Raw genomic sequence first — 23,932 nt, 5'->3', positions numbered from 1 at the left:
TCCAAAGAAGATATACAGATGGCCAACAAGCAATGAAAAAAATGCTCAATATCACTAAGTTTTAGAGAAATGCAAATCAAAACTGCTATGAGGTACTGCCTCACTCCTGCTAGAATGGCCATCATTAACAAGTCACAAATTTCAAATGCTAGAGAGGGTATTGAGAAAAGGGTACCCTTCTGCACTGTTGGAGGGAATGTAAATTGGTACAACCACTATGGAAAACAGTATGGAGACTTGTGACTTTGCTCCTTATGTGCTTACAGTAGGAAAATAGATAGAGGTCTCTTCTAATTCTAGTTCTCAGATATATCACATTCAATGTACAAATTGTTATTTACATCATTGTGGTAGCAAATATAACAGGCATCAATCTATTATGATTATGTATCAACCTACTGCAATCTGAATACCTGTAAATCTCACTGAACCTTGGAAACAAAACCCCACATTACATATTTTACATAATATATTTCAAAAGATCCTCTACAGAGGAAAAAGAATGATTGGTTTGATTATTGGAGCTGTATTTACTATTATTGGAATAATAACTGCAGTAGCTACATCTGCTACAGCCCTGTCTCAGGAAGTTCGAACCCATACTTTTTTTTGGTCTTTTTTTTTTTGCCATTTCTTGGGCTGCTCCTGTGGCACACGGAGGTTCCCAGGCCAGGGGTCCAATCGGAGCTGCAGCCACCAGCCCACGCCAGAACCACAGCAAAGGGGGATCCGAGCCACGTCCACGACCCACACCACAGCTCGCAGCAACGCTGGATCGTTAACCCACTGAGCAAGGGCAGGGACGGAACCCGCAGCCTCATGGTTCCTAGTCGGATTCGTTAACCACTGCGCCACGAGGGGAACTCCACGAACCCATACTTTTGTAAATAATCTTGTTCAAAACTCATCACAATTGTGGCGTGAGCAACATTCCATAGACCTGGCCTTCTGAGATGAATTGGATATTTTAAAAGATGCAATTTTTAGGATGGGCAAAGAATTGGAGCGTATGCACACACAAATGAAACTCCCTTGTCATTATAATAGAACTACCTACTGTATCACTCCTCTTAAATATAATAATGGCATTTACAATTGGAAAAAAAAATTAAGGCTCATGTTTTGGGAGCCTGGGGTCAGCATAATGCTACCCTAGATATTTTGGCTTTACAAAAGGACATTCAGCAATCTAGTTCTATATGATTGGACACTTCTAAGGATCGGATTATTAAAATTATTTTATCAAAATTCCAGGGTTTTGATCCTCACACCTGGTTTGAAAATCCAAACATTTCCTTTATTATCGTTCTAACTGTTGCTATATTTGCATTTTTTCTTCTTTGTGCAGTCTGCAGATTTGGATTGACCCATGGAAGTCAAATGAATGCTCTACAATCAAAATTTACTATGACTGTACTTATACAACAACTAAATTAAAAAGGGGGAGATGTTGGAGACCACTGAACTGCTGAACTCTGCAGAAAGCAAACTTGGTAGTGCAAAAGCACGATAAGCCAAGGAATGCTTTTGATGGCAAAAGCCAGATAAGCATGTTTGCTGACACAGAGTTCTAAATTGCAGTGTCTCCTGTCAAAATAAAATAAGGGACTTAAACATTAACTATGTTGTTTTTTAGGCAGCTGCACTATATCCTAGATGTATACATCTGTGACTTTTATTGCTAGTAAATCTCACTAAGAAATAGCCTTGACACTCTCCATGCCTGCTTTTGCTCACTAACCTAAACATGTCACTTCCCCTAATAAAAGTCTTGTGGGCTAGAGCCTAGAGGCCTTTGTTCAGGGAAACAGAGTGCCTCCTGGTCCCCCACTTTTAAAATGTAAAAGGGTCTTGTCTGTTTTGTATGCCACGCCATCATCCCTCTTTCAGGATCTCCCATTGACCTGCACCATAGGACACAGCACTACCTCACTCCTGTTAGGATGGCCATCATTAACAAGTCACAAATATCAAATGCTAGAGAGGGTGTTGAGAAAAGGGTACCCTCCTGTACTGTTGGAGGGAATGTAAATTGGTACAACCACTATGGAAAACAGTATGGAGGCACCTCAGAAAACTAAATATAGAACTATCATATTACCCAGCAATCCCACTTGGGCATATATCTGGACAAACTTTCCTTAAAAAGAACGCATGCACTCATATGTGCAGCACAGCACTATTCACAATAACCAAGACATGGAAACAACACAAGTGTCCATTGACAGATGAATGGATTTAGAAGATGTGTAATGTACACACAATGGAATACCACTCAGCCATAACAAATAACAAGGTAATGCCTTTTGCAGCAACATGGATGGAACTGGAGACCCTCATACTGTGAGGTAAGTCAGAACAAGGAAGACAAACACCACATGATATCCCTTATATCTGGAGTCTAATATATGGCACAAATGAGCCTTTCCACAGAAAAGAAACTCATGGACTTGGAGAACAGACTTGTGGTTGCCAAGGGTGGGAAGGGAGTCGGATGGATTGGGAATTTGGGGTTAATAGATGCAAACTATTGCATTTGGAGTGCATAAGCAATGAGATCCTGCTGTATAGCACTGGGAACTCTATCTAGTCGCTTGTGTGTGTGTGTGTGTGTGTGTTTTGAATTTATTTCATTTATAGTTGTACAATGATCATCACAATCCAACTCTATAGGTTTTCTATCCCACAAACCCAGTGCATCCCCCCATCTCCTGAGCTGTCTCCTTTGGAAACCAAAGGTTTTTCAAAGTCTGTGAGTCAGCATCTGTTCTGCAACGAAGTTAAGTCTGTCCTTTTTTCAGATTCCACATGTCAGTGAAAGCATATGATGTTGGTGTCTCATTGTCTGACTGACTTCACTTAGCATAATTTCTAGGTCCATCCATGTTGCTAAAAATGCCAGTATTTCATTCCTTTTAATGGCTGAGTAATACTCCATTGTGTATATGTACAACAACTTCTTGATCCTCTCCTCTGTAGATGGACATTTAGGTTTTCTCCATGTCCTGGTTATTGCAAATAGTGCTGCAATGAACATTGGAGTACATGTGTCTTTGCAAGTCATGAATTTCTCTGGATAGATGCCCAGGAGTGGGATTGCTGGATCAAATGGGAGTTCTATATTTATTTTTATGAGGAATCTCCATACTATTTTCCACAGTGGTTGCACCAATTTACAATCCCACCAACAGTGTAATAGGGTTCCTTTTTCTCCACACCCTCTCCAGCACTTATTGTTTGTAGACTTTGGGATGATGGCCATTCTGGCTGGTGTAAGGTGGTACCTCATTGTGGTTTTGATTTGCATTTCTCTAATGATGAGTGATGTTGAACATCTTTTCATGTGTTTTTTGGCCATCTGTAGGTCTTTTGAGAACTGTCTGTTTAGATCTGCTCATTTTTTGATGGGGTTGTTTGTTGTTGTTGTTTGTTTTTTTTTTTTTGGTATGGAGCTGCAGAAGGTGTTTATAAATTTTGGAGATTAATCCTTGTCAGTCGATTCATTTGCAAATATTTTCTCCCATTCTGTGGGTTGTGTTTTCATTTTGTTTAAGGTTTCCTTTGCTGTGCAGAAACTTTTAAGTTTAATTAGGTCCCATTTGTTTATTTTTGTTTTTACTGTCATTACTCTAAGAGGTAGATCTGAGAAGATGTTGTTGTGGTTCATATTGGAGAGTGTTTGGCTTAGGTTTTCCTCTAAGAGTTTGATAGTGTCTGGTCTTCTATCTAGGTCTTTGATCCATTTGGAGTTTATTTTTGTGTATGGTGTTAGGGAGTGTTCCACTTTCATTCTTTTACATGTGGCTGTCCAGTTTTCCCAGCACCACTTATTGCAGGGGTTGTATTTTTTCCATTGTATATTCTTGCCTCCTTTGTCATAGATTAGTTGGCTGTAGGTGCATGGTTTTAATTCTCGGCTTTCTGTCCTATTCCACTGATCTCTCTTTCTATCTTTGTTTCAGTACCATAAGGTTTTGATGATTGTTGCTTTGTAGTATAGTCTTAGGTCAGGGAGCCTGATTCCTCCAGCTCCATTTTTGTTTTTCAGGATGTCTTTGGCTATTCTGGGTCTTCAGTACTTCCAAACAAACTTTAAAATATCCTGCATAGGGAGTTCCTGTCATGGTGCAGTGGTTAGTGAATCTGACTAGGAACCATGGGGTTGCAGGTTCGATCCCTGGCCTTGCTCAGTGGCTTAAGGAGCTGGCATTGCCATGAGCTGTGGTGTAGGTTGCAGACAGGGCTCAGTCCCTTGTTGCTGTGACTCAGCATAGGCCAGCGGCTGCAGCTCAGATCCGACCCCTATCCTGGGAACCTCCATATGCTGCAGGAGGAGCCCTAGAAAAGGCAAAAAGATAAAAAAAAAAATCCTGCATCACGCTACATCACAAGTGACTAGAGAAAACTAGTGTCACTTGTGATGTAGCGTGATGCAGGATAATGTGAGAAAGAGAATATATATGTAACAGGGCCACTTTACTGTACAGTAGAAATTGACAGAACTCAGTAAACCAAGTGTAATGGAAAAAATAATAATCCCTAAACAATTAAAATATAAAAGAAAAAAAGAAAACTTACCCTTAAAAAAGTTCAATGTTGTGAAGCTTTCCTGCTCTTTTTTTTATGAGATTTATCTCTTAAACTTACATCTTTGAGATACATTTTGAGTTAATTTTTGCATATAGTGTTGTATAATGTCTTCATTTCAAGGATTTATGTATGGATATCCCATTTTTTCCAGCATTATTTCTTGAAAAAATTGATTGTTCTCCACCAAATGGTCTTGGCCCCTATATGGATAACCGCTTCACTATCAATTCAGGGGTTTATTTCTTGGCTCCCTTTTCTATCCATTGATCTATATGTCTTTCCTTATGCCAGTGCCACACTATTTTGATTACTGTAGTTTGTAGTTAGTTTGAAATCAATAAATGCAAGTTTTGAAAATTTTTATGGAATCACAAAAGACCTCAAATAGTCAAGGCACTCTTGAGAAACAAAAATGGAGTTAAAGAAATCTGGCTCTCTGTCTTCAGACTATACTGTAATGCTATAGTCATCAAAACAGTATCATACTGGCACTAAAACAGAAATACAGTACAGTGGATCATGACAGAAATCCCAGAGGTAAACCCAAGACACTTATGGTCAACTAATTTATGACTAAAGATGTAAGAATATACAGTAGAGGAAGGACAGTCTCTTCAATAAATTGTTCTGGAAAAACTGGACAGCTACACATAAAGGAAAGAAACTAGAACATTCTTAAAATCCATGAACAAAAATAAAGTCAAAATAGACTAAAAGGCTTCATGTAAGTCCAGATACATCAAAAGTCCTAGAGGAAACATAGGCAGAACACTCTTTGATATCATAAAAATATGTTTCTGGATCCATTTCCTAGAATAATAAAAATAAAAACAAAAATAAAGAATGGGACCTAATTAAACTTAAAAGCATTTGCATAGCAAAGGAAAACTTAAAAAGGCAACCCATAGAATGGGAGACAATATTTGCAAATGAAGTGATTGAAAGGAGATTAATCTCCAAATTATTCACACATCTCATGCAGCTTTGTAAAAGATAACCAAAAACACAATAAAAAATGGGCAGAAGATCTAAATAGACATTTCTCCAAAAAAGACAGATGGCTGAAAAGTGCATGAAAACATGCTCAACATCACTAATTATTAGAGAAATGCAAATCAAAACAATGAGGTATCAGCTCACTCCAGTCAGAATGGCAAACACCAAAATGTTTTCAAACAGGAGTTCTTGCTGTGGCACACTGGGTTGAGGATCTAGTTCTCTCTCTGCAATGGCTCATGTTGCTGCTGACACACTGCTTTGACCTCAGGCCTGGAGCAGTGAGTTAAGGATCCAGCATTGCTGTAGCTGTGGCATAAGTTGCAGTTTCAGTTCAGATTCTATCCCCAATATCATAACCTCCATATGCTGCTGGCGTGTCCAATAATAATAATAATAATAATAGTAATAATAATAATAATTTTAAAAAGAAGTCTACATACAATAAATGCTGGAGAGGGTGTGGGGAAAAAGGGACCCTTCTACATTGTTGGTGGAAGTGCAATTTGATGCAATCACTGTGGAGGACAGTATGGATGTTCCTTAAAAAAACTAAAAGTAGAACTAACATATGAGCCAGCATTCCCACTCCTGGGCATATATCCAGAGAAAACCATAATTGGAAAAAATGCATGTACCACAATGTTCATTGCAGCACTGTTTATAATAGCCAAGACCCAGAAGCAACCTAAATGTCTATCAACAAAGGCATGGATAAAGAATATGTACTACATATATACAGTGGAATATTACTCAGCCATTAAAAAGAATGAAATAATGCATTCTACAGCACCATGGATGGACCTAGAGATTATCATACTGTGTGAAGTAAATCATACATAGGAAGACAAATATCATATGATATCATTTATATGGGGGATCTAAAAGAACATTTATAAAACAGAAACCAACACACACATTTCAAAATCAAACTTATAGTTACCATAGGGGAAATCATAGGGATGAGAAATAAACTAGGAGGATGGTAATAACATATACACATTACTGTATAAAATAGATGGTTAAGAAAAACCTACTGTATAGCACAAGGATGTTTACTCAATAGTCTGCAATAACCTGCATGGGAAAAAAAGCATGGATATATGTGTATGTATAACTGATTCATTTTGCTGTTCACCTGGAACTAGTACAGCATCATAAGTTAACTATGCTCCAATAAATTATTTTTTAAAAATAAATTTTATCACACAAAAAATGTAAAGTAAATTCATGAACAACATATAAAAGAAATGCGAGTTTTCCAGCTTAATTCTTTCTCAATAACATTTTGTCTATTTGGCTTCTCTTGAAATTCCAAATGAATTTTATCATAGATTTTTCTATTTCTGCAGACAATGTTTTGGGATTTTTATAGGGATTTCTGAAGAAAATTTTAGGAATTTTTTTAAACAACATTAAATTATTTTAACAACATTTTTAAATAAAATATAAAATATGCTAAAACATTATTAAATTAAATTTTAACAATATTAAAATTTCCAATCCATGATCACAGGCAGTCTTTCCATTTATTCATGTCTTTAATTTGTTTCAGCAATATTTGGTAGTTTTCAGTACACAAATCTTTCATTTTCTTGATTAAATTAATTCCTAAGTATTTTATTGTTTTTGGTGTCATTGTAAATGGAATTTTAAAATTATTGTTATATGTATTTATTTTATTGAGATATAATTGGCATATATTTTTGTTTGTTACATTTGTGTACTGCAGTATCATTAGGTAATATCTTTATACCACAACACATAATTATTTCTTTTTTGTGTTGAGAACAATTAAAATCTAGTCTTAGCAACTTTGATGCTTATAATAAAGTATTGTTGGATTTCCCCGGTGGCTCACCATATTAGGGATCTGGCATTGTCACTGCTGTGGCTCTGGTTACTGTTGTGACACAGGTTAGGTCCCTTGCTTGGGAAATTTTATTTAAAAAAAATTAAGTACTTTTGACTATAATTACTGGATTGTCCATTATATCTCCAAAACTTTATCTGCTAGTTTAAGTTTTTACCCTTAAAATCTATCCAATTCTGCATTTCTGGGCCCTGATACCCACCACTCTACTCTGTTTTTATAAATCATTTTTATATTACATATATAAATCATATCACACATCACTTATAATTTCCTCTTTGACTGATCTAACTTATAATAATAACTTAGAGATCTGTCCATGTTATCACAAATGGTAGAATTTCTATCTTTTTTGTTTTGAGAATCTTTTCATGTCCCTGGTGGCCATCTTATGTCTTTTGTGGAAAGAAATGTCTATTTAAGTCCTTTATTCATTTTAAAATTGGATTATTTGCTTTTTTGCAAATCACACAGTAATCACAGTTGTATAATTTTGTTGTATATTTTGGACATATTTCCCTTAGATATATGATTTGCAAATAATTTCTCCCATTCATAGGTATCTTTTTAAACTTAGTGTTTCTTTTGATGTGGAGAAATTCTTTAGTTTAATATAGTCCTACATATATATTTTAGGTTTTGTTGTTTTTACATTTGATTATTTATAAAAATAATTGTTGCCAAGAGCAATAATTTTGGACAAAAGATCAAGGATTTTTCTTCCTTATTTTCTTCTAGAAGTTTCATAGTTTTGGGTCATACATTTAAATTTTCAATCCATTTCAACTTTATTTTTTTGAAGAGTTTAAAATAGGAGTCCAGTTTCATTCTTCACATGTGATATCCACTTTTCCCAACACCATTTATCGAGAAACTGTCCTTTATCCATCGTGTGTTATTGGATCCCTTTTCAAAAATTACTTGAACACACCTGAATGTGGAAGGCTTAGATGACTCTTAAATTTCTAGCTTAAACAATGGAAGATGGAAGTAGAGTAGAACAGGTTGGAGACCGAGCATGGAATATGCAAAATAAGTGTTCAATTTTGAACAGATTAATTTTTCTGCTGGTAATTTGTGATGTACAAAAAGAGACTGGTGTATGCTAAAGATACAGATATGATAGTACACAGTGTGTGGGGATAATCAGACATATTGACAGCTATCCTGTAGAGAAAAGGGCATTTTCATTTTGAGACATATGCCAATCAGCACCTCCCTATATATAACACAGCTATATTGCAAAATTGAATGTTTTACATGAAGGATAGTTCTAGATTAAAGTATTGCGATAAAGGATGATAAAAGCATTTCTAAGCATGATTTCAAAGGCAGAAATCACAAAAGAATTAGCGTATTTGACTAAAAAATTTTTTAACCCCTGTAAATAAAAATGAATCAAAGTTAAAAGAAAACAAACAGAAAAATATTCGAAAATGACACAATACATAAAATAATATATAAATTGCTCTTAGAAATTAATGAGTGAAATTGAAAAATCCAATTTCAAAATGTAAAAAAGATGCAAACTCTAACATCCAGTATTGGAATGATGATGGAAAAAACAGTCACTTTCGGATGTGGTTGTCACAATTATAAACTAATTTCTCTAAAATACAATTTGAAATGATATGTTCAAGAACCAAAAAAAGAGTTCCTTTTTCTTAATGTCTCCTTCTAGTAAATTCTTAGAAAATAGACATGTGAGTGAAGATCTATGTATAATGGTATTCTCTGCAACATTATATTTTTAATAATAAAAATTAGAAGCAATCTCATGTCCCAAAAAAAAATGATCTTTAAGTAGATCATGGTACATCAATACAATGGAACTTCAGAAATAATGTATATTACCTAATGCAGAAAATTGCTTTGTTTGAACATTATGAGATAACAGAAAATATGTCTGTCTCTTCCCCCAGTTCCTGGTACAGAGGTCCTAAAACCATTGTAAATTCCTAATTTATACCAGCACTTGAAGCATCTTTTGTTCTAATGAGGCAACACTGTGTGCATTCCTGAATAGCTTCCTGATGGGGACTAGTCACAAGACTCATGATTAGAATCTTGGAATTGTCAGCTATGCTCCCTACTTCTCCAGAGAGGAGACAGGGGTTGGAAACAGAGTTAATAGTTGTTCATATTTATGTGAACAAACCTCTATAAAATCCCAATAGTACAGAGCTCAGAGAGCTTCCAATTTGATAGATATATCCACACAAGGAGAATGACACACCCCAATTCCATGCGGAGAGAAAGCCCTGCATTCAGGACCCTACCAGAATTCTGTGAGCTGTGATAGCAAATTAATAAACTCAAATAAGTAACCACTGGAACTTCCAAACTATAGCAGTTGGTCAGAAACACAAGCGATAACCTGGGCTTGCAACTGGTGTCTCAATTGTGTATTAGGAGGAGAGAGTCAGTTTTGTGGGACTGAGTCCTTAATCTATGTGATCTGACTCTATCTCTGGGATAAATTGTAGGACAACAAGCTGGTGTCACAGGAAATTGCTGGTTATGGGGGGGAAATCTCAACACATTTGGTGATCAGAAGTATCAAAAGTGACATGTTCTATGTAAAGGTCAATGAAATACACAGTAAAGAAAGACATAATAGGGAATAATAGGAAGGAAACAGCTAAGTTTTTTTAAACATACATAGATTTTCACTTATCTTTGTTAAATACCTAGAGTATAATTGTTGTATCATATGTAAGTATATTATCTGGTGATATTTTTAAAGGCCTTTTCAGTGTTAATATTTTTTATTTATTAGTTATATTTGGAAAATGTATTTGGAATGCCTCCCTATGCAAAGCTTTGGATTAGACTACATTTTTGTGGAATATAAAGAAAAAAATGATATCAATTTCTATCCTCCAGGGACTTACATTTAATTAGGAACATGGACTATCACATATAACACTGGAGGACTGGAGGTGAGAAGTATAAGTCAGAACTACTAGCAGATCAGAGAAGCCTAAGGACAGTGAATAGTTAAGAAATATAGAAGAGATAGGACTGAGACATTCATTTTGAAGTGGTTAAGGTCAGCTTTAGTGAAGATAAAGTGTAGAGGGGAGCATTTCCAATTGGAGAACAGAATGGATAAAGTATTAATTGTCTGATAATCATGGCATGTCAGGGGAAGAGTGAAAAGAACAAAGGATGGCCCAATCTGTATAGGAGTTTCCATTGGACCAGGGCCACTCATGCAACCATTACCAGCTATGCACTGAACATCTCTAGAGGCTGACATTCACAAAGATTCATGTACAAATCCAACTCTAGCTGGAATTCTTAGAGATGGAGGTGAAAGAAGGCAGTTGGGGTGTCTCTGAACTTTCCTCTGCCCCTTTAGCTAGAGTAGATCCATTTTTTTTTTTTGTCTTATGCATTTTGTTTGGCAATAGCGTTCATTTGAACATAGCTTTTCTTTTCTTTCTGTTGTTTGCTTTGTACAAAGAAAAGCAGTTTGAAGAGGTTAATATTCAAAAAATAGTAATGGGAGATATGTTTGAATAAGTAGAATTGGGCTACACATAGAGTACTTGGTAGTTTGGAATGAATCTTGAAATGCAATATGGAGTCATAGAAGTACATGGCTGTTGGCCTTATTCTTGCTGTGGAAATAAAAGAAGGCTGAACAAAGGAGAAAGTGTACATTCTACTCCCTAGGGTTTCAGGGCTTCACAAAGAAAAAGTAATTAATGGCAGCTGGTAAAAAGAGAAGCAAGCAGATAAAATTTCTAGGGTCTTAGGGCAGAAATAAATGGATGCCAGAGAAAATATCTAGTAACTAAGAAAAGAATCCATGTGGTTAACCAATATTAAGTCATGCATTTTCCCTGACATAGAGTTGGAAGGTTAATAAGATTAGGGTGAAACATAACATGTGACCAAAGGGGGGTGTTATTAACCTCTAGACAAGAGCATGGCCCAAAAAAATCCTCTAAAAGGGGGAAAGTATGGCTGTAAAAAAAAAAACCCAAAGTTCTACTTCCTTGCCTTACTAGGTATTGGTATGATAGAAATCATTTCTAGCAAGGCAATTGTCTGGCCATGATAAAAGGGGAAACCATATGTTATAATCCAAGTGATAACTGTTGTTATAACCTATGGCAGTATTGTATAACATATGAGCATAGATAGTCACAACTCAGCTCCGGTGACACATCAAGTCATGCACAGAAGCCAAATAATGTGCCACTAGAGAAACTCAGAGCTTTGTGTGGGAATATCTAGTCACTGCCTGTCTAGTGAGACAGTTCTCCAGTAACAGATCTGGGTCCAGGCTGTCAGTGACATTGTGTGTGTAGCAGAGAATGGAGAAGGAACATGAAGTCTATTATCAGAAAAATAATCAAGGTGGTAATATAAGCAACTTAAAATATTTTTTACCAAAAGAATGCTCAAAAATGCAAGAGGCTCTGAGCAGTGCTACTGAGGATACTTCTTAGGTTTCTAAGAATATGATAAATCACTAGGAGGCAACCCAGGGCCTTCTTATGAAAATAACTGTGGCAATAGGGTTAAAAAAGAAATGAATTTATTATGTTCCCAGTTACCATGTGCTTTCTTGCTAAACTCAGAAACCTCTGGGCTTTCTGGAACATTTAATACAATCCATAAGGATATAAATCCTCTATTTCAATCATCTACATGGTAGCTGCAACTATCTCCTGAGGGAAAAAATATATATAAATGGATTTCCACTGAAATCCAAATCTGAAATTTTCCCAGTACACATTGCCAAGAATAATCCCCAGGAGAGAAGTAACTACTATTTTAATGTCCATGGAAATAAACCAATCAATGAGTTGACATTATGAAATCAGGAAATTAAAGAAACAAAATTCTGGATACCCCATTTTGGCATTTAATCCCAGGTATCTAATACATTAATATTGCTTCCCTCCTCCATGATGTCACACTCTTCTCCATAACTACGCCGAAAGATAAAATGAGCCTATTCTCTACATCTATTGCATTAGTAAAACCTAGTGAATTGGTATATTGTTCCAATTATGAATTATACCCTTAAATAATATATTTTTTTATTTTAATGGGGACTTTGGTAAACAATGTTTCCCCAGTACAAACCAGCTTCAAGAATTGTTAACCACAAAAATTTACTGAATATTCACCCAATTTGGGAAATGAGAATTCAGGAATAAACAAGAAAGACTGTCTCCACCCTTAAAAATCTTATATAACAGTGATATAATGAGTATATAAAGGAACGCAGTGAGATCACTCAGAATTGTGGCCACACAATCAGGAAAAAATACTTTCTGATATCAAAAAAAATAAAAATAAATGGAATAAGGAAAGGCATAAATAAATACATAATCATGCAATGGAAAAACCTGATTATCTGCATAAATTAAACACTCTGAGATATTACTGATTATATATTAATATTGCCCCTAAAATCTCATCAATAAAGGTAGGTCTGATGTTTCTCTAAAAGTTTTTCAATCAATCTACATTAAAATGTGTGTGAGACATACATCTCAAGATGGCAGGCTTAAAAACCCCAGACTCTCCTTTCTCCCACAGAGACACCAATTCAACAATCCATGAGGAATTCCTTCGTGAGAATGCAGAAAACAGGAGATCCTGCCCTCCAGGCAATCACAAAACTGGCTGAATTGAAGTTGGTAGGAAATTTCATGGCACGATTTCACCATAGTCCCTCCTCCATGACAGCATTTCATGAACAGAGGAAAACTCCTAACTTCCAGCTTCTCCCTGGGGGCAGGAGGAAGAGATGACTGGACCATGTGTCCAAAGTAGTGACTTTTGTGGTGGCTTCCTGAAGGACTGGCTTCTGCCTTGAATTTCTCAAGGTGCTGACTGGACCCAGAGTATGCTAGATGCCTAGGGGACCCTGGGAACAAAACGAGCTAGGAAGCATGCTCCTATTTAAGAGGAAGCATAGTACATCAGACAGACTAATATAGCCCAGCAGCCTCTCCCTCAGGGGAGAAAGAGAGGAGTGGAATGTGTTCTAATGCCCAGCTTTTTAAGGGGTTGCCTTTGAGACTGGATTTTCTCTCACCTGTCTCAGAGCAAGGATGTGAACTGGCATAACCTAGATGCCAGGGTGCACTGTGAACGAAAAAGAGCTGGTGCTGTAAAGACCCCACAGTACAGCAGACAAGATAATATAACTTAGCAGCCTCTCCTTCAAGAAAGAGAAGAGTTTGCTTCCAGTGTTCAGCTTTTGGAAGGCACTGCCTGAGGGACTAATTTTCCTCTAGCCTGATTTAGGGTACAGACAGGATACAGCATAATCTACCCTGATTTATGGTACTGACAGGATGCAGCATAATCTAGATGCTTGGGGGCCACTGGGAACAAAAAATAGCTGAGTTACATAATGTTACTATAAAGGGCCCACAATATGTCAGATATACACAAGAGGGAGCAAGAAACTAGAACTCTTGAAAAAAGAAATTAGAAAATTCTTTTAATTAAGATTTATGTGCACAGTTACAGAGAAGAAACCCCTAGAGAAAAGATTTGAGAGGCCCCTGGAATCTGCAGCTGTGCTTATTGGTAAATGTCTTGCCCTTGTTCCTTGCATGTTTACAAGGAACACAAAGAAACAAGGAAAAATAGCCAAGCAGAGGAATAAAATAAATCTCCAAAAAGCAACTGTAAAAGAAAAATAGAGGTATAGGGATTTAGTAGAATCCTAGATGGATTATTAGAATCCTAGAAGGAGAAGAGTGGAAGAAATCTTATTTAAAGTGATCATGACAAAGAACTTCCAAACTCTGGAGAGAGATTTGGTTATCTAAGTTCATGAATTTCCTAAGTCTCCAACAACTCAAGTCAAAAAAGTCCTTCTCCAAAATACATTACAATAAAACTTCTAAAAATCAAAGGCAAAAAAATCTTAAAATTAGCAAGAGATAAAAAGATTGTAACATACAAAGGAACCTCATTAGGCTATCATCAGATTTCTTAGCAGAAACCCTACAGTCCAGGATAGAGTGGAATAATATATTCAATGTACTGAATGAAAAAAAAATGCCAGCCAAGAATACTCAATTTAACAGAGCTATCCCTCAGAAACAAAAGAGAAATATTAACACTTCCAGACCAAAAAAAAATCTTGTGGGAGTTCACCATATTTAAACATGCCTTACAAGAAATGATAACAGAGTTCTTGAAGCTGAAATAAAAGGTATTAATTTGTAACAGGAAAACAAAAGTATATAACACACTGGTAAAGGCAAGTATATGGACATTTTTAAAAACCTTTAATCTGGTAATATGATGATGTTTTAACTGCTTAACTATAGAATAAAGGTTAAAAATAGTATTTAAAATAACTTTAGCTACTATAATTTGTTAACAAATAAGCAATATAAAGATATACAAAGTGTGAGATCCTGCTGTGTAGCATTAAGAACTATGTCTAGATACTTTCATCACAACACAACAATGGAAGGAATAATTATGTATACATGTATGTGTAACTTGGTCCCCATGCTGTACAGTGGAAAAAATAAATAAATAAATTTTTAAAAATAAAATAAAATAAAGGGAGATAAAGATAGATCTTTTGTATGCAAATTAAGTTAAGCTGACATAGCTTAAAACTGACTATTTTATCTTTAAGATTTTTTTGTAAGCCTCATGGTAACCAACCAGCAAAGTCCAATAGTAGATTAAAGACATATAAAGAGAAGGGAATCAGAATATACCACCACACAAAATCAGCAATTCATAAAAACAAAGGAGAGAAGAAAAGGAACAATAGAACTATAAAACAGCCAGAAGGCATTAGTAAGCACTTTACATACTAATCATTACTTTAAATGTAAATAGATTTAATTAAATGTAAATAGATTAAATTCATTCTCCAATGAAATGACATATAATAGCTGGATAAACAAAAAGGCAGGAACCATCAAATTCTGCCTAAAAGAGATTCATTTAAGCTTATGCTCAAAATAAAAGGGTGAAAAATGATATTTCATGCAAAGGGAAAACAGAACAGTGGAGACAGCTATATTTATATTAGACAAAATTGACTTTAAATCAAAAGTTCTAATAAGAGACAAAGAAGGTCATTATATAATAATGAAATAGTCAATTCACTGGGAAGGCATAACAATTATAAATATCTATGTACTCAAAATCAGAGAATCCAATTATACGGAGGAAACATTGACAGAACTGAAAATAGAAATAGAGAGCAACACAATAATGGTAGGATAGTCCAATACCCTATATTCAATAGTGGATTAAACACAAAGATAGAAGATCAGTAAGAAAATAGAGGACTTAAAAAATACTAAGATTAGATGGACATAATAGACATATACAGAACATTCCACTCAAAAGCAACAGAACAACACATAGAACATTCTCCAAGATAGATCTTGTGTCAGGTCACAAAGTATTAGTAAATTTAAGAAGATTGAAATCATGCCAAATATCTTTCCAAACCACAATGGTATAAAACTAGAAATCAATAACAATTAGAAAGAGTGAAAAATTCACAAATATGTGTAAATTAAAGAACATACTCCTGAACAACCAATATGTCAAAGACAAAATCAAAATGGAAATAAAATTTAAAAAAATAAAAACACAATATACCAAAATTTATGAGATGCAGTAAAAGAAATATTAAGAGGAAAGTTTATAGCAGTAACTATCTACATGAAGAAAATGAACAACCTACTCTATATCTTAAAAAATTGGAAAAAATAAGAACAAACTAAGCCCAAAATTAGTAAAGGAATAAAATAATAAAAATACAAAGAAAAAACTACAAATGGAAAAAATTAAAAGATCATAATGGAAAATAATATGAGGAAAAGAATATATATATATATGACTGGGTCACTACGCTGTATAGGAGAAATTGACTCAACACTGTATATCAACTATACCCTAATTTTAAAATTTTTAAATAAATAAAAAACAAAGTTGACTATTAAAAAACTGAGTTGGGTTTTTGAAAAGAAAAACAAAATCAAAAAATCTTCACATAGATTAACAAAGGAAAAAAGAACACTCAAATAATTAAAAAATGAAACAGGAGAGTTTGCAAATGATGCCACAGAAATTAAAAAGATTATAAGAGAGTAGTATGAACAATTATACACTAAAAAAAGAATGACACAAAAGAAATGGATAAATTCCTAGAACCATATAATCAATCAAATCTGAATCATGGAGAAAGAGAAAATCTGAACAGATATATAACTATTAATTAGATTAAAAGTCTACTAACAGGGAGTTCCTATTGTTGCTCAGCAGAAATGAATCTGACTAGCATCCATGAGGATACAGGTCTGATCCCTGGCCTCGCTCAGTGGGTTAAGGATCCTACATTGCCATGAGCTGTGGTGTAGTTTACAGACATGGCTTGGGTCCCACATTGCTGTGGCTGTGATACAGTCCAGGAGCTGTAGCTCTGATTCAATTCCTAGCCTGAGAACTTCTATATGCTACAGGTGCAGCCCTAAAAAGCAAAAAGCAAAACAAAACAAAAACCAACTCTACTACAATAAATGGTGGAAAAGGTGTGGAGAAAGGCAACACTTCTACACTGTTGGTGAGAATGTACACTGGTATAACCACAACCACTATGGAGAACATTATGGAGGTTCCTTCAAAAATTAAAAATACAATTATAACACTGCAATCCCACTCTTGGGCATATATAAGGATAAAAAAAGTGAATATTTTCTCAGGTCAGTCTCCCAAAGCAATAGAAATTAGAGCAAAAATAAACTCATGGGACCTCATCAAACCGACAAGCTTTGGCACAGCAAAGGAAACCCAAAAGAAAACACAAAGATAACTTACAGAATGGGAGAAAATACTTTCAAATGATGCCACCGACAAGGGCTTAAACTCTAGAATATATAAGCAACTTATACAACCCAACAGCAAAAAAGCCAATCAATCAATGGAAAAAATGGGCAAAAGACCTGAATAGACATTTCTCCAAAGAAGATATACAGATGGCCAACAAACACATGAAAAAATGCTCAACATCATTGATTATAAGAGAAATGCAAATCAAAACTACCATGAGATACCACCTCAGAATGGCCATCATTAATACATCCACAAATAAGAAGTGCTGGAGGGGCTGTGGAGAAAAGGGAACCCTCCTGCACTGTTGGTGGGAATGTAAGCTGGTACAGCCACTATGGAGAACAGTTTGGAGATACCTTAGAAGTCTATATGTAGAACTTCCATATGACCCCACAATCCCACTCTTGGGCATATATCCGGACAAAACTCTAGTTAAAAGAGACATATGCACCTGCATGTTCATTGCAGCCCTATTCACAATAGCCAGGACATGGAAACAACCCAAATGTCCATCAACAGATGCTTGGATTAGGAAGATGTGGTCTATATACACAATGGAGTACTACTCAGCCATAAAAAAAGAATGACATAATGCCATTTGCAGCAACATGGATGGAACCAGAGACTCTCATCCTGAGTGAAATGAGCCAGAAAGACAAAGACAAATACCATATGATATCACTTATGACTGGAATCTAATATCCAGCACAAATGAACATTTCCACAGAAAAGAAAATCATGGACTTTGAGAATAGACTTGTGGCTGCCCAGGGGGAGAGGGAGGGAGTGGGAGGGATTGGGAGCTTGGGGGGGAGAGGGAGGGAGTGGGAGAGATTGGGAACTTAGAATAGATTTACAAGGAGATCATGCTGAGTAGCATTGAGAACTATGTCCAGATATCTTATTGCAACAGAACAAAGGTTGGGGGAAAAAAGTATACATGTAAGAGTAACTTGATCCCCATGCTGTACAGTGGGAAAAAATAAAATTAAAAAAAAACTTTTAAAAGATGCATGCTCCCCAATGTTCATAGCAGAGTTATTTACAATAGACAAGAGATGGAAGCAACATAAATGTCCCTCTACAAAGAATTGGATAGAGAAGATGTGGTACACACATATAATGGAATATTACTCATCCATAAAAGAATGAAATAATGCTATTGGCAGCAACATGGAGGGACCTAGAAATTATAATACTAAGTGAAATAAGTCAAAGACAAATATCATAGAATGATACTTATATGCATAATCCAATTTTTTTTAATTAAAATGATATAATGAACTCATTTACAAAACAGACTCAGATTTTAAAAACAAAGTGATTTTGCCTTTAAAACAAAACAAACTTATGGTTACTGAAGGGGAAATATAGGGGGGCTGATAAATTAGGAGTTTGGGATTAACATATGCATGCTACTCTACATAAATAACCACAAAAGGACCTACTATATAGCACAGGGACCTCTACTCAATATCCTGTAATAACCTACATGGAAAAAGAATCTGAAAAAGAATGAATATATATATAATTATATATTGTATATATTATATATAATTATAATATTATATATAATATATATTATAATATTATATATTGTATATTCTACATACATATAATTATATATATATAAAATATATATAATGTGCTGTTCACCTGAAACTAACACATTGTATACTCCATTAAAAAATTGTATACTTGATTAAAAAAAAAAACCGCCAACAAAGAAAACTCAGGACATCACAGGTGAAGTCTTTCAGAGAACCTCGCAAAATTTATAGAAGAATTAACACTAATTCTTCTTATCTCTTCCAAAAAATATATAAATAGAAAACACTCCCAAATTCCTTTTAAGAGACCAGCATTACCTTGATTAAAAAGCAAGCCAAGGACACTGCAAAAAAAAAAATGAAACTACAGACAAATGTCCCTGATGAACATGGATGCAAAGGTCATCAAATTATTAGTAAACTGAATTTAACATAATATCAAAAGGATTATGTGTTGTGACCATATATCCCTGAGATGCAAAGACAGTTCAACTCATACAACTCAATTTATGGACTCTTCCATATTAACAGAACAAAGGTTAAAAAATCATGTTATTATCTCAATATATTCACCAAAAACTTGAGAAAATTCAACATCCTTTCATGATTAAAAAAAAAAAGATCACCCAACCAACAAACCAGGGATTTAAAGAAATGACCTCAGAGTTCCCATCGTGGCACAGTGGAAACAAATCTGACTAGGAACCATGAGGTTTCAGGTTTGATCCCTGGCCTCACTCTTTGGGTTAAGGATCCAGCATTTGCTGTGAGCCGTGGTGTAGTTTGCAGACACAGCTTGGATCTGGTATTGCTGTGACTCTCGCATAGGCCAGCAGCAACAGCTCTGATAAGACCCCTAGCCTGGGAACCTCCATATGCCGTGGGTGCAGCCCTAAAAAGACAGAAGACAAAATAAATAAATTAATTAAAGAAATGACTTAAACATAAAAAAGTTATATATGAAAAACCCACAGTTAACATCATTATGCAACAGTGAAAAAACTGAAAGGTTTTTTTTCTTAGAGCAAGAACAAGGCAATCATGCAAACTCTCACCAATTCTAATAAACATAGTACTGAAAATCCTATCCAAAGCAATTAGGAAAGATAAAGAAATGAAATACATCCAAATTAGAAAGGAAAATGGAAAATTATTTCTGTCTCCAGATGACATGATTTTATTGTAGAAATTCCTAAAGATTACACACACACACACACACACACACACACACACATTGGAACTCATAAACCAATTCCAGGAACTTGCAGCACAGAAATCAGCACACAAAATTATTTGTGTTTCTATAGACTAACAAGGAAAAATCTGGAGAACTAATTAAGTAAGCAATCCATAAATAGTATCAAAAATAATAAAATATGCAGAAATGAACTTAACCAAAGAGACAAAAGATAATACACTGAAAACTGTAAAACCATGCTGGAAAATAATTAAAACAAATAAATGTAAATATATCCCATGTTCAGGCATTAGAAAGCTTTATATTGTTCATACTACCTAAATTGATTGGCAGATTGCATAGTCCCTATCAAAATCCTAAAGGCAATTTTTACAAAAATAGAAAATGTAATCTTAAAGTTCATATGGATCTACAAAGGAGTATAAATAGTCAAAATAATCTGGATATAGATGAATAAAACTGGAGATCTCATCTTCTTGATTTAAAAAAAAAAGACAGCTACAATAGTCAAAACTCTATGATACTGGCATAAAGACAGATACATAGACCAATGGAATAGGATAGAGAGCCAAGAAATAAACCTACACATACTTGGTCAAATGATTTTTCAATAGTTTCCAAAAATACCCAATGGGGAAAGGAAAGGAGAGTCCCTTCAACAAATGGCATTGGAAAACTTGCACTGTTACACACAAAAATCCACTTATGACTTATTAAATTCTTACAGGTAAGACAAAAAATTTTATCCCATTCCCTAGGTTATATTTTCTTTTTTAAGGTTTCCTTTACTATGCAAAATCTTGTCAGTTTGATCAGGACCCATTGTTTTATTTATGTTTTTATTTCTGTTGCCTTGGGAATCTGACCTAAGAACATATATGTACAGTTGATGTCAGAGAATATTTTGCCTATGTTCTCTTCTAGGATTTTGATGGTGTCTTGTCTTACATTTAAGTTTTTAAGCCATTTCGAGTTTATTTTTGTACATGGCATGAGGTTGTGTTCTACTTTCATTGATTTACATGCAGCTGTCCAATTTTCCCAAAACCAATTTGCTGAAGAGATTTTTACCATCTAATATTCTTGCCGCCTTTATCAAAGATTAATTGGCCATAGGTATTGGGGTTTATTTCTAGGTTCTCTATTCCATTCCATTGGTCGGAGTATGTCTATTTTGGTACCAGTACCACACTGTCTTGATGACTGTGGCTTTGTAATTCTGCCTGAAGCCTTGGAGAGTTATGCCTCCTGTTTGGTTTTCATTCCTCAGTATTGCTTTGGCAATTCTCGGTCTTTTATGGTTCCATATAAAATTTTAGATTATTTGTTTCTAGTTCTGTGAAGTAGGTCATGCGTAATCTTTATGATTTCCTTCCTTCTGTTGACTTTAGATTTTGTCTTTTCCTCTTTTTCTAATTCTTTTAGGTGGTGGGTTAAGTTGTGGATTTGGGATATTTCTTCTTTTCTGGGGAGGGCCTGTATTGCTATGAAATTCCCTCTAAGCACTGATTTTGTGGCATCCCATAGATTTTTAATGATTGTGTTTTCATCATCTTTTCTTGAGGTAATTTTTAATTTCCCTTTTGATTTAATCTTTGGCCCAATGGTTTCTTAGTAGCATGTTGTTTAGTCTCCATGTACTCAGTTTTTTTCTCATTTCTATTGCTGCGCTTGATTCCTAGTTTCATGCCATTGCAGTCAGGGAGGATACTTGGAATAATTTCTATACTCTTAGATTTGGTGAGGTTATTTTTGTGATGCAGTATGTGGTTACCTCCTAAGAATGTTCCAATATCCCTTGAAAAGAATGTATATTCTGATTTTTTTGGATGTCCTGAAAATATTGTCCAATCTTCTATTGTGCCCTTTAGTATCTCTGTTGCCTTATTGATTTTCTGTCTAGAGGATGTATCCATTGATGTGAATGGGGTGTTAAAGTCTCGTATTACTATTGTATTCCCATCAATTTCTCCTTTTATGTCTGTTAGTATTTGTTGTATTATTTGTTTGCTCCTACATTGGGTGTATATACATTGATGATTGTAATAGCCTCTTCTCGAATCAATCCTGTTTTCATTGAATAGTGTCATTCTTTTTCTTTATGGCCTTTGTTTTAAAGTCTATTCATCTGCTATGGGTATTCAAACTCCTGCTTTCCTATCTTGTCCATTGGCACGAAATATCTTTTTCCATCCCTTCACTTTCTTTTTTTATTTCATAATAATTTTTATTTTTTCTATTATAGCTGGTTTACAGTGTTCTGTCAATTTTCTACTGCACAGCAATGTGACCCAGTCACACATACATGTATGCATTCTTTTTTCTCATATTATCATGCTCCATCATAAGTGACTAGTTATAGTTCCCAGTGCTATGCAGCAGGATCTCATTGCTTATCCATTCCAGATGCACTAGTTTGCATCTATTACCCTCAAATTCCCTATCCATCTCAATCCCTCCCCCTCCACCTTGGCAACTACCAGTCTCATCTCCAAGTCCACGAGTTTCTTTTCTGTGGAAAGTTTCATTTGTGCCATATATTAGATTCCAGGTATAAGTAATATCATATGGTATTTGTCTTTCTCTTTCTGACTTACTTCACTTAGTATGATAGTCTCTAGTTTCATCCATGTTGCTGCAAATGGCATTATTTTCTTGTTTTTTTTTTATGTCTGAGTAGTATCCCATAATAGACATTTAGGATGTTTCCATGTCTTGGCTATTGTAAATTGTGCTGCAATGAACATAAGGGTGCATGTGTCTTTTTCAAGGAAAGTTTACCTTATAAATGTTTTCTCAGGTCAGACTCTCAAAGAAACAGAAATAAAAGAAAAATAAGCCAGTGGGACCTAATCAAATTGAAAAGCTTTTGCACAGCAAAGGAAACCAAAAAGAAAACAAAAAGACAACTTACAGATGGGAGAAAATAATTTCAAATGATGCACCTGACAAGGGCTTAACCTTTAAAATATACAAACAACTTATACAACGCAACAGCAAAAAAGCCAATAATCCAATGGAAAAATGGGCAAAAGACCTGAAGAGACATTTCTCCAAGGAAGATGTACAGATGGCCAACAAGCACATGAGAAAAATGCTAAACATCAATGATTATTAGAGAAATGCAAATCAAAACTGCTATGATGTACAACCAGTCAGAATGGCCATCATTAATAAGTCCACAAATAACAAACGCTGGAGAGGGTGTGGAGAAAAGGGAACCCTCCTGCACTGTTGGTGGGAATGTATGTTGTTACAACCACTATGGGAAACAGTATGGAGATACCTTAGAAAACTATCTATAGAACTACCATATGACCCAGAAATCCTACTCATGGGCATATATCTGGACCAAATTTTCCATCCCCTCACTTTGAATTTATGTGCTGTTTGCCCTAAGATGAGTCTCTCGTAGACAGCATATTGAAGTCTCATGTTTTTTATCCCATCTGCCACTCTAAGTTTTTTGATTGGAGTATTCAGTCCATTGACTTTTAGGGCCCCACCTGTAGCACATGGAATTTCCAAGACTAGGTGTTGAGTCTGAGCCACAGCTGCAGGCCTACGCCACAGCCACAGCAACGCAGGATCTGAGACACATCCACAAACTTCACCACAGCTCACAGCAAAGCTGAATCATCAACCCACAAAGTGAAGCCAGGATCAAACCAGCATCCTTATGGATCCTAGTCAGGTTCATTACCACTGAGCTGCAATGGGAATCCCAAGGTAATTATTGATAAATGTGTACTTATTACCATTTTAAAACTTGTTCTCCAGTTGATTCTATGTTTCTCCTTTGTTCCTTTATTTTTTTAGTTGGATGATTTCCTTTTATTTTATGTTTGTGTCCTCTTCTTTTTAGTT

This window comes from Phacochoerus africanus, chromosome X (assembly GCF_016906955.1).
Source record: "Phacochoerus africanus isolate WHEZ1 chromosome X, ROS_Pafr_v1, whole genome shotgun sequence".
In the NCBI taxonomy this organism is placed as follows: Eukaryota; Metazoa; Chordata; class Mammalia; order Artiodactyla; family Suidae; genus Phacochoerus; species Phacochoerus africanus.
Note: the sequence above shows the minus strand (reverse complement) of the source record.